Source organism: Chinchilla lanigera, unplaced genomic scaffold (assembly GCF_000276665.1).
Source record: "Chinchilla lanigera isolate Chin_1 unplaced genomic scaffold, ChiLan1.0 scaffold00027, whole genome shotgun sequence".
In the NCBI taxonomy this organism is placed as follows: domain Eukaryota; kingdom Metazoa; phylum Chordata; class Mammalia; order Rodentia; family Chinchillidae; genus Chinchilla; species Chinchilla lanigera.
In genome coordinates, this window is record NW_004955428.1 from 137,368 (window position 1) to 147,353 (window position 9,986).

The 9,986-nt window shown below is 39.8% G+C and overlaps 1 pseudogene; it reads left to right on the plus strand.

Moving 5' to 3' along the window:
• The first annotated feature begins 7,651 nt into the window (after window positions 1-7,651).
• Window positions 7,652-8,693, plus strand: LOC102009740 (annotated as a pseudogene).
• Window positions 8,694-9,986: the final 1,293 nt, after the last annotated feature.

Genomic DNA, 9,986 nt, shown 5'->3' on the forward strand with positions numbered 1-9,986 from the left:
TCAATGCCACATACCATCTCCAGGGTCCACAATTTCAACTGTTGCCGTTTCTGGAAACTCCAGTGCAGCCATGTGAGGTTCTGACAGAATGATCTGGAAAGTTTCTGAGGCTTCCTACTTATTGTCAGGTATAATCCTCACCTTCCACATGGCTGTAGTCTGCCCAGGATTGAATTTGATCTGTTGAAAGGCCTTTGCTTTAAAATCTTTATCTTTTTTTGCAGTTTCATCTTTGGTTTCAATGCCTGAATAACAATCAGAAAACTGTAAATATAAGGCAAGTGGCGCTGGGGATATAGCTCAGCAGCAGAGCCCATGCTTGGCAAGTGCAAGGTCCTGAGTTTGATTCCCAGTACTGAAATAAAATAAAATAAAATAAAATAATAAAATAAAGCCAAGTGACTGAAAAAAGATTCCTTCAAAAGTGTTTCTATTGTTTGTGAAAGTATATAACATGTGTACTGCTCCTTTTAATGTTCCCAGAAGACACTAATAAACGATCTTCTGATAAAAAGAGCATAAGTAAGCAGAAGTAAACGAATTGAGTGGACAGCAGGGAATATTATGACAGGAAAAATGTCATTAATTTATTTATTTTAGCATATGTACACTGAGGACCTCTGATGTACCAAAGTCAAGGTGCTCAGGATTCAGAAATGAGTAAAAAATACATCAGAGCTCATACTCTAGAGAGAAGATACTAGAACGTGAGCTTTTATGAAGGCAGGAATCTTTGGGTATTTTGTTTACTGATGAATTCCTGAGACCCTGGCACACAGTAGGTACTTAACAAATATATTAAAATACCAATTTCTTCAGTCTTTGCAGGAATGACTTTGTGAGTTTTGTTCTTGTGCAGATCCTCACTCATAGTGGCTTGTTTCTTCAAGTGTTTAGTGATGTTTGATGGGAGGAGAATTCTTAGTAATTTCCCAGAGCTAGATCAGTGGAAATAGAAAGGCAGGGGTAAAGTGGAGCACTCTTAGGAAACAAGAATTTGTGATGTACTAGGAGAAAAAACAGCAACAATGAAACAACAGCAAAATAGTGCTAAAATGGCAAATGTTAGATAAAATGGTGAAAAATATAATGGCTACCCTCTTGTCTTCCTTATTTTCTCAATGCTGGGACACAATACCCAGCACCCACAATTTAAAGAAGGAAAAGTTTATTCTGACTCATGGATTTTAAAGGTTTCTGTCTATGCTTGGCAGGCTCAAATGCAGAAGCGTCCAGCTAAGAGGAGAGGTTTTAACCTCATGACAGCCACGAAGCAGAAGAGTAAAGGAAGGAAACAGAGAAATAGATAAACCTTTCCAGGCCGTGCCCCTGTGACTCACCTCTTCTGACCAGGCCCACCTCCTAACCTCACATTTAGCTATAAATTCATCAGCATCTCATTGATCTAATCTTCTTCCAAAAGTCTCACACTAAACACACCAGACATTTTAGGGATATCCCAGATCTAAACCACAACAACCTGTCAGTACTAGGTAATTCCTCCCCTCTCCACAAAATGTTCAAGCAGCATTGAAGCATTGTTTGGTTTTTATTTTAACGTTCCAAATGAACTCTCACTGAAGCAAGAATACTCATGCCTCCCCACTGTAGCTGTCATGCTAAAGTTTGGGATCTGTAGTTGTTTAAATGTGTAAACTCAAAAATTATAGGCTGATAATAGCTATGGTGAAAATCTTTACATAAGTGATATTGATAGCTTCTTGTCCAATTCCTTTGCCCCTCTCTCAAATAATCTGAAATCCTATAAAATATGCGCACAGCTGTAAAACATGAAAATGATTTCTCAGGCAGATAGCTAGTGTTTTCTTTGCAAAACTACTGGAGAAAGTCTGTGTTCACACTAGCTTGGTAACTGAAATTGAGTGCCCACATTTAGGACGAACTTCCTCTGGCCACAGATTGGAACTGAAGAAGTAAGGAAGGGTGAGTGATGCCCTCAGCTGAAGTTTAAGTACAGCAAGGGACCACTGCCATAGGAATGAAGCAGGCATGTGGCTACTTGATTAATATATTTGGCAAGCACTGGCTCCGTGCAAGGTGCTGAAAATATCACACAGAATTAGGTTCAGTCATCGTTATCCTCATGAAGTTCTGCATATGTATGGAAAAAAACAGAAGAACAGATAATTTCAGTTCTGTTTGACAATGCCGTGGAACAACAATGGTAGTTACCATTTCTAAGCACTAGCTGTTTTTCAGGGACCATGATAGATTGATTTAGAATTAGTACATGCATCATCTACCAACACATCTTGAGGTGGACAATCCACAGAGAATCACTGAAGCTTTTTGGAACATTACAAAAACAGAGTAAGTGACAGAATAGGAAGATAAACTCAACAATTTTGTGTCCTTTTCTTCAAGATCCTGTGCTTTCATACCAGCTCTGGCCTGGGATGGGATGGAGTTATTAAGAAAACTGTCTGGAGCATTGGAATAAAGATGTCTAGGAGTTCGCTTCTGTGGTGTAAATGTGGTTTGGGGTGGTACTGCACGAGTAGGAATGTCTGTAGTTTATGTAACTGCAGATGTTGGGTGATTACCATATGCCCCATGTTGGTGGAGTTGGGAATAACTGAAGACATAGTTTCCAGCTATATGGAACTTGTTATCTATTGGAAAACAGACAGTAGACACAGATCCACTACACATGACCGGATGGCAAGTGTTACAATGAGTACAGGCAGAGCAAGGGGACACAGTGTGCCAGAGGTACTGGTTTAAATAGGCTAGAAAGTCTTTGAGATCTTTAGTCTGTGAACATTCAAATGGTTCTGAGAATATAGATTTTTTTTTCCCCTGAACTAGAACATGAAAATACTTTCTGAGCTATTAACCCAAACCCAGAAGAATTCTTGAGATACAAACTGGTGGAGACACAATCCTACAGGAGGAAGGATGCATTTTTCAGCTAAAATTCTTAGCAGCAAGTGTCACTATGTGTGGGTGAGGTAACCTGGGGTGTAGACTGAGGCTCCAACTGATCTTTTTATTAAGGGAACAGTCCTATTCCAGAAGCCTCAGGCCTGGAGAGAAGACTGGGAAAAGATTTTCTTTCCTTGACTGCCTATTTTTCTCCAGCCCATTTCCTTCCTGGCTGCTCTCTAATAGTTCTGACATGTTGGCTGGATGCTGATTGAAGTCCTGCTTGTCTGGAAGACTCATAATGTTCACTTGTAACATAAAGAGAACATACCAGTATTTGTCTCTTGATAGAGTATGAAAATAAAGACAAAATGATTTCTGAAAGTTCTGGCAGTGAAAAATGTTATGTAACTGTGTTGCATTATTAGAACAATTATTATCAATATTGATAGTGAGATTCATTATTATGCAAGCAATGCACATATGTTTATCCCAAAGAGATGTATTTCTGTAGAAGACCCTTGTAACATATAGAAAAACTCAGGTACTGTACAAGTCCTCGAGGAATTTATATTCTAATAGTGGGGTTAAAACAGCTATACATAAAGAAATAATTTGAACTGAAAACAATAAGGTATTTTGCACTCATAAATAATTCTTTAAAAGAAATAGTTAGAATTAAGTGTAATAATGCATTATATGCTTAAAGACAAATTTTAAAGACATTGAATGACTTTTGGATGATGGGATGGCTAAGGAATATCTTAATCTTCCTGGAGTCCTTTGAGTTACAAAAGAGAGAATGTAAAATGGCAAAGTGAGGAAAACAGGCCAGGAGAAAACGCTGATCTATATCTGAGGCTAACATGCAGCAAAAACCACATCACAACTTTCACATATTTTTCAGAGGCACCTCTGAAACCAGTAACTGATTCTTTTTCATTTCATGTTTCCTCCGTGACCTGCTGCCACCAACCAAGCCCGAGTTACTCACTGATGAAGGATGTTCCTCTGAGGTGTCCTCTGTGCGTTAGAATCACTGCTAAGAATGTGGAGTCTTCACAGTGTAGTAGTGCCTCTCCAAGAAAATCCAAGCCCAGTTGAGAAGGAAAGTCTGATTTGTTAATTTATTTCCTCCTGTAATTGATAGGAGTAAAAGGGAAGTCAATGGGACTATTTGATGGAAAAAAACCATCGATCAGTGTATGCATTGTGCCTTTTAAATAAGGGTTTCAAAATGCATGCTCACTTTTTTTCTTTTTCCTTTTTGGCAGAGAGCAAAAGTTCACGCTTTTCTAGAGGATGTTATGAGGACCATCCTAAGTCCTATTATGCTCGCTAAAAGTTGAGGGAGCCTAGTGTCAACTGTTCATAACAGGCCTCATGAACCAGGGTTCCAAAGAACCAGGGCTTGCTTAGTTTTAAATTCAGGTCATACTTAGCGCCTTTATCCTCCTCTTTCTGTCCCGTTTACTTGCTTCCTCTTTCCTGTCTTGAACTCAGCGCCTTTATCCTCCTCTTTCTGTCCCGTTTACTTGCTTCCTCTTTCCTGTCTTCATTTGTATAGTTTTGTGGATTTTGATTAAAAACTGCACAAGTAGAAGGCAGCAGACAAAGAAACAAAGGCTCTGCTTGATCTCCTCTGGTCCACACAGGGCACAAGCCTTTCTGTGGTGGTCAGCGCAGCAGCTCACTGAGGTGCAGCTTCTGGGGGAGGAAGGAAGAGCAGGACTCCCTCTGCTGGAGAGTGGTTGTTACAAATAATCCTTGTAAAAGGATGCAGCCTTTTTATGACTCAGTTTCAACTGATGGCCCCTACAATAGGTCTTAGATGTTAAAGTGAGGGGAAGACAGACCATCACGTGCAACGTTTATTAAAGAAAGATTTGCTATCCAGTTCTTCAATTACTGAACCCCTTAATCAAACCAAGGGTATCAAAAGTGGGCAAGGTGCAGACAAGAAAGAAATTGTGAAAACAGTGCTTTAGAAAAGGTTGGCACCATGCTGGGGATTCCTATTATCACCCAAGAGTGGTGATGGTGTAGGTCACAGTGTTCATCTCCAACTTAAAAGAAGTGGGTTTCAATGATGCTCTTAGAGAGCTCTTGATATACTTTTCCATAGTTGGAGATCAGTGTGGTTCTCTCACTCTCAAAAAACTTACGTGTTCTTGGCAGGGTTGAAAGAGTAAAGAGGACTTTGCTGGGAAGTAACTCAGCAGCCATCAGAATAGGACAAGGAAAGCCTGCATGTGGGTGGAGATTGGTTGTCCACCAATTAGGCCAATTGGCTTGTTATCCATTCTTCATTTGTATAGTTTTGTGGATTTTGAAAGCATGAGTCAAAATAACGGGTTATGCTCATCCTCATGATGTTTCCAAAGTCCTTTCATATGGTTTTTACTTTATTTTTACAGCCATGTTATAGAGTAGGGCAAATATTAGTCTAAGTTTATAACTAGACAAACAATTTCAGGCAATGGGGTCTCAGTGGGGAGGAAGTTGAGTGCTGACCCCAGATTCTTATGAGCTACAGAGGCAGTAATTAATGAGAAATCTGAGGCTGAACCTCCTTGGGTCGAGGGACCTGGGCCCGAGGCAAGGGGCCGCACGATGAAAAGAAGACACCGGAGACCAGGCTGATGGCGCAGATCTACTTTATTGCGGAAGTACCAGGCGTTTTATTGAGCGGGCTAGGGGCATGGCAAAGGGGGCGTGATCACCGAGGGGAGGCACTAAGGGAGGGGCAGAGCGGGACAACCCGGGCAGGGAGACTCACTTGGTCTGCTGAGGACATAACAAGTCCAAGTCTGCTTTAGACTCGTTCCTCTGCCATGGCTGTCAACCACACCTCTGGACCCTTATTTCCCACAGAAATCTATTTAAAAAATGAGTTCCTTTAAATAGCTGCTACCCATAAACCCTGGTATAGGATGGCAAAAATATTTCTCATGCTGGATATAGTCTGTCCTCTTCACTAGTCCCCTCTGGGGCAACCCTGGAGGAATGAAGCCCTGCTGATAAGTGAGGGGAAACACGAACATGGAAAGCGTGAAGCTGGCCTCTCTCTACATCACATCTTCTAGTCCACAGCCTCAAAGAAGGTCCAACACAAAACAAGTTCTGAGATTTACTTACCTCTTGGGATTGTGAGTTCTAGTGAACAGATTTACCTTGTGTTTGATTTGACATGGTCATAAGATGTTTTTATCTGAGAATGAACTGAAAGAAAATTTATGTGACCTATCACTTGTCCGTGGTAGAAGGAGGGGAAGAACCTTCCCATCAGCAACCAGAATTGAATATATGTTAAAAGGACACACAATGAAAATTATAAGTTGATTATTTCACAAATCAGGCTTATTGAACATGCCAGGAATGTACAAATAAATATGTAATATTGACTTTCATATATTTGCTTTCTACTAGTCTTCTTGCTCTTAAAAGTAGTATCATTGATGTAACTGGGAATATTCTTATAAACAGGAAAAAAACCCCACAAAACTACCAGAAATCTTCTTGTTGTATTTAAAATATTGATCTTGTTTCCAGTTTAAAATCATTTTAATTTTTAATTTATGTGGTCTTGATTCTGAAAACATGAATAAAAAAGAATGGTTTATACTTATTGTCGTCTTTCTCAAAGTTCTTTCATATGGTCTTTAGTTTATTCTTACAACCATATAATAGAGTAGGGCAAATATTAGTCTAATTTTATAACTAGACAAGTAGTTCCAGAATAAAATGACTTGACTAAGTCCACGTAAATGAGTGGCAGAGCCAGACCAGCCCCAATTCCTAGGCCTCCCGCTCCAGTGTGTTTTGATGCTGAGCTTCCGGGGCTGGGATCCATGCTGCTCAAATACTACAACAGAAAACCAAGCAAAATCTATTGCAGGCCAGATTCTCTAAATTAAAGCATAAATAATAAACTGTCCCCACAGTTAGAGACAGGGTCATTTCATATTCCTGACATCGTTATTTATATTCCAGTGGTTAAAAGCATAGACTCTTGAGTGAAATGGACCTTGGTTCAAATTCTGACTCTGCTGCTTACAACCCATGTGAGCATGAACAAACTACAAAGTTTCAATGTTCTCACCCACAAATGTGGTGGTAGCATGACGTGCTCTGCCAGATGGTTGTGAGGATCAAAGGAACAATGCCGCAAAGTGCCTGGTGTAAGTTAGGTGGTCAATTAATGCGAGTTATTTTCATCATGGTTTTAAAGGATATAAAATTGACTTACTAGTATATTAGGCTACTTTACTTCTTGTAACCTTTCTTTAACTACTGCATTTTTTATATTTGTGGATTCTATTATAGGAATAGCTTCCACTTTTATTACATCATTTTATTTATTAGAGTAGTTTGTTATCACTTTCTCCTTCCTTCCTTCCTTCCTTTTTTCCTTGCTCCCTCCCTTGCTCCCTTCCTTCCTTTCTTCCTTCCTTCCTTCCTTCCTTCCTTCCTTCCTTCCTTCCTTCCTTCCTTCCTTCCATTGAGCTATATCTTCAGCCAGTTTCAACTTCTCTTTTCGATACAGGGTCTCACTGAGTTACTAAGTTGCCCAGGCTGGGCTGGAACTTGGGACTTTCCTGCTGAGATTACAGGCTTGTGCTACCATGCCCAGATTCTTGTCACATTTCATATTCATTTTCACCTCACTAGTTGTCTGCCCCATAGGCAATAAAATGATTACTTTTTATTTTGCTTTATACTACATCTGTCCCTGAGCAAGATAAGTAAATATAAAAGTGTCAAGATGCCCACTGTGGGCCTGGGTACTTGGAAGTCTCCTCCAGGCAAAGTCAAAGAAGCCATGAAAGCGGCCATCCATGCAGGATATCGCCATGAGAATGAGATGGGAGAAGCCATCCAAGAGAAGGTTCAGGAGAAGCTCGTGAGGTGGAAGCAAAGTAAAATGATGTAATACAAGTGGAAGCTATTCCTATGATAGAATCCATAAATATAAAAAAATGCAGATTAAACAGTAGTTAAAGAAAGGTTACAAGAAGTAAAATAGCCTAATATACTAGTAAGTCAGTTTTATATCCTTTCAAACCATGATGAAAAGAATAACCTCTTCATTGTTAGCAAGTTGCGGTCCATGTTCTCTGAGAGAAACCTGGTGAAGGAGGCCTGCCAGAAGATCCTGAAGGACCTGAAACTGGACTACCTGGATGTCTACCTCATTCACTTTCCACAGGGACTTCAGGCTGGGAAGGAACTCATCCCCAGACATGATAAAGGCAATATCCTCCCCAGTAGAGTAACATTCCTGGATGCATGGGAGGTCATGGAGGAGCTGGTCGATGAGGGGTTGGTAAGAGCCTTCGGTGTCTCCAACTTCAACCACTTCCAGATTGAAAAGCTCTTGAACAAGCCTTGTCTGAAATATAAACCAGTGACTACGCAGTGAAGTGTCACCCATACCTCATTCAGGAGAAACTGATCCAGTACTGCCGCTCCAAGGGCATCACTGTCACTGCCTGGGCTGTCCAGAGAGACCTTGGGCCAAGACAGAGGACCCTTCACTACGGGAGGATGCCAAGATGAAGGAGATTGCTGCAAAGCACAGAAAAACCACAGCCCAGGTTCTGATCCGGCTCCATATCCAGAGGAATGTGGCAGTGATCCTCAAGTCTGTGACAGCAACTTGCGTCATTAAGAAAGTTCAGGTCTTTGACTTTAAATTGAGTGATGAGGAGATGGCGGCCATCCTCAACTTCAACAGAAACTGGAGGTCCTGTATTGTACCTGGCATGTCGCGTTCAGAGGAGTACCCTTTTAATGCTGAATACTGAAGCTGAATAACATGCTTAGATGACCAGAAGGATACTGTCTCTTCAATGCGTGGAACTCACTCCCTGTGAGACCCATTTCAGCCAAGCTTTTCAGAACCCATGTTGTACCTAAGCTCACTGCAGGCAGACTTTAGGCAGTGCTGTATTGAGAGCAGACATCATGGCAAAGCGTGACTCATGACAATATTTTCACTTATTTGGTCTGTCCAGATGTTTGTTAAATGCCAGGAACTCTAACATTGAAGATACAATAACAAAAATAACCAAAAATAATAATAATAATAAAAAAGTGTCTCCACCTGAAGATATGAGCTCATCAGTCACTGTGACCTGACACCTTAGCAAGTCTATGATTTCTGCTAAACCCGTGATTATTATTAGGCACCTGATTGATTCTCTTCTAGAGAAATGAGAAAAATAAACATAGTCTAGATGGAATAAGAAATAATCTGTGTTGCAAAACATTGAGAGGGGAAGTACTTCAAAAAGAGTATGTTAGAGGGCAAGAGGCTAGGCAAAATTGTTTTCAAGTCTAGGTGAATCCAAAAAGCAAATTTCATCAACATATGTTTTAGGGCTATGGTGATTAATATTGCCAACTAAAAATCAGCCCCAGAAATAAAAAGTAAATCTCCAAGAAACAACTGGATGGAACTTTGGCCGAAAAGTATTAGGCTAAGATGATCAAAATATCACATATACATGTATGAAAATGCTGCATTAAAACCCAATTATTGCAAAATGAATAGGCAATAGTAAAACCATATTTAAAAGGAAAAATACAATGTAGCAAACATATGCATTGCAGAATTTTAAAAAAGACTAATAAAAGTATAAAAGTCAGAATGAGTGCTAATAGACAAGCAGGAAGTTTTAAAAAATAAGGTCTTTTTTCATCTGTAAAGCAACCAGAGATTAATGTTCTCACTTGTGTATCAGTTATAGCCTATGGGTTGACCTTAAATATCCACTCCTGTACAGCAGTGTGTTAAAGCCATTATCATATTTGAATTAAATGTGGATTTGTGCCAAAGGCAATATTATTTGATTCTGGGACTGGCATAGTACACAATTCTTAAATTCCAAAGATTTACCATTGCAAGTGCTGTTTATCTCTAAAGTAAATAAACAATGAGAAAAGTTGTATTGCTGTAGTGTTATTTTTAAAGAAAAATTTTTTCTGCATAGTAGAGATAGTACCCATAAATTTTATTTCCCTGGCACTGCCCTCTAAATATCGCTAAGTCCACCAGGAAACAAGACATGCATGTATGAAAAGGTTAAATGATAGAA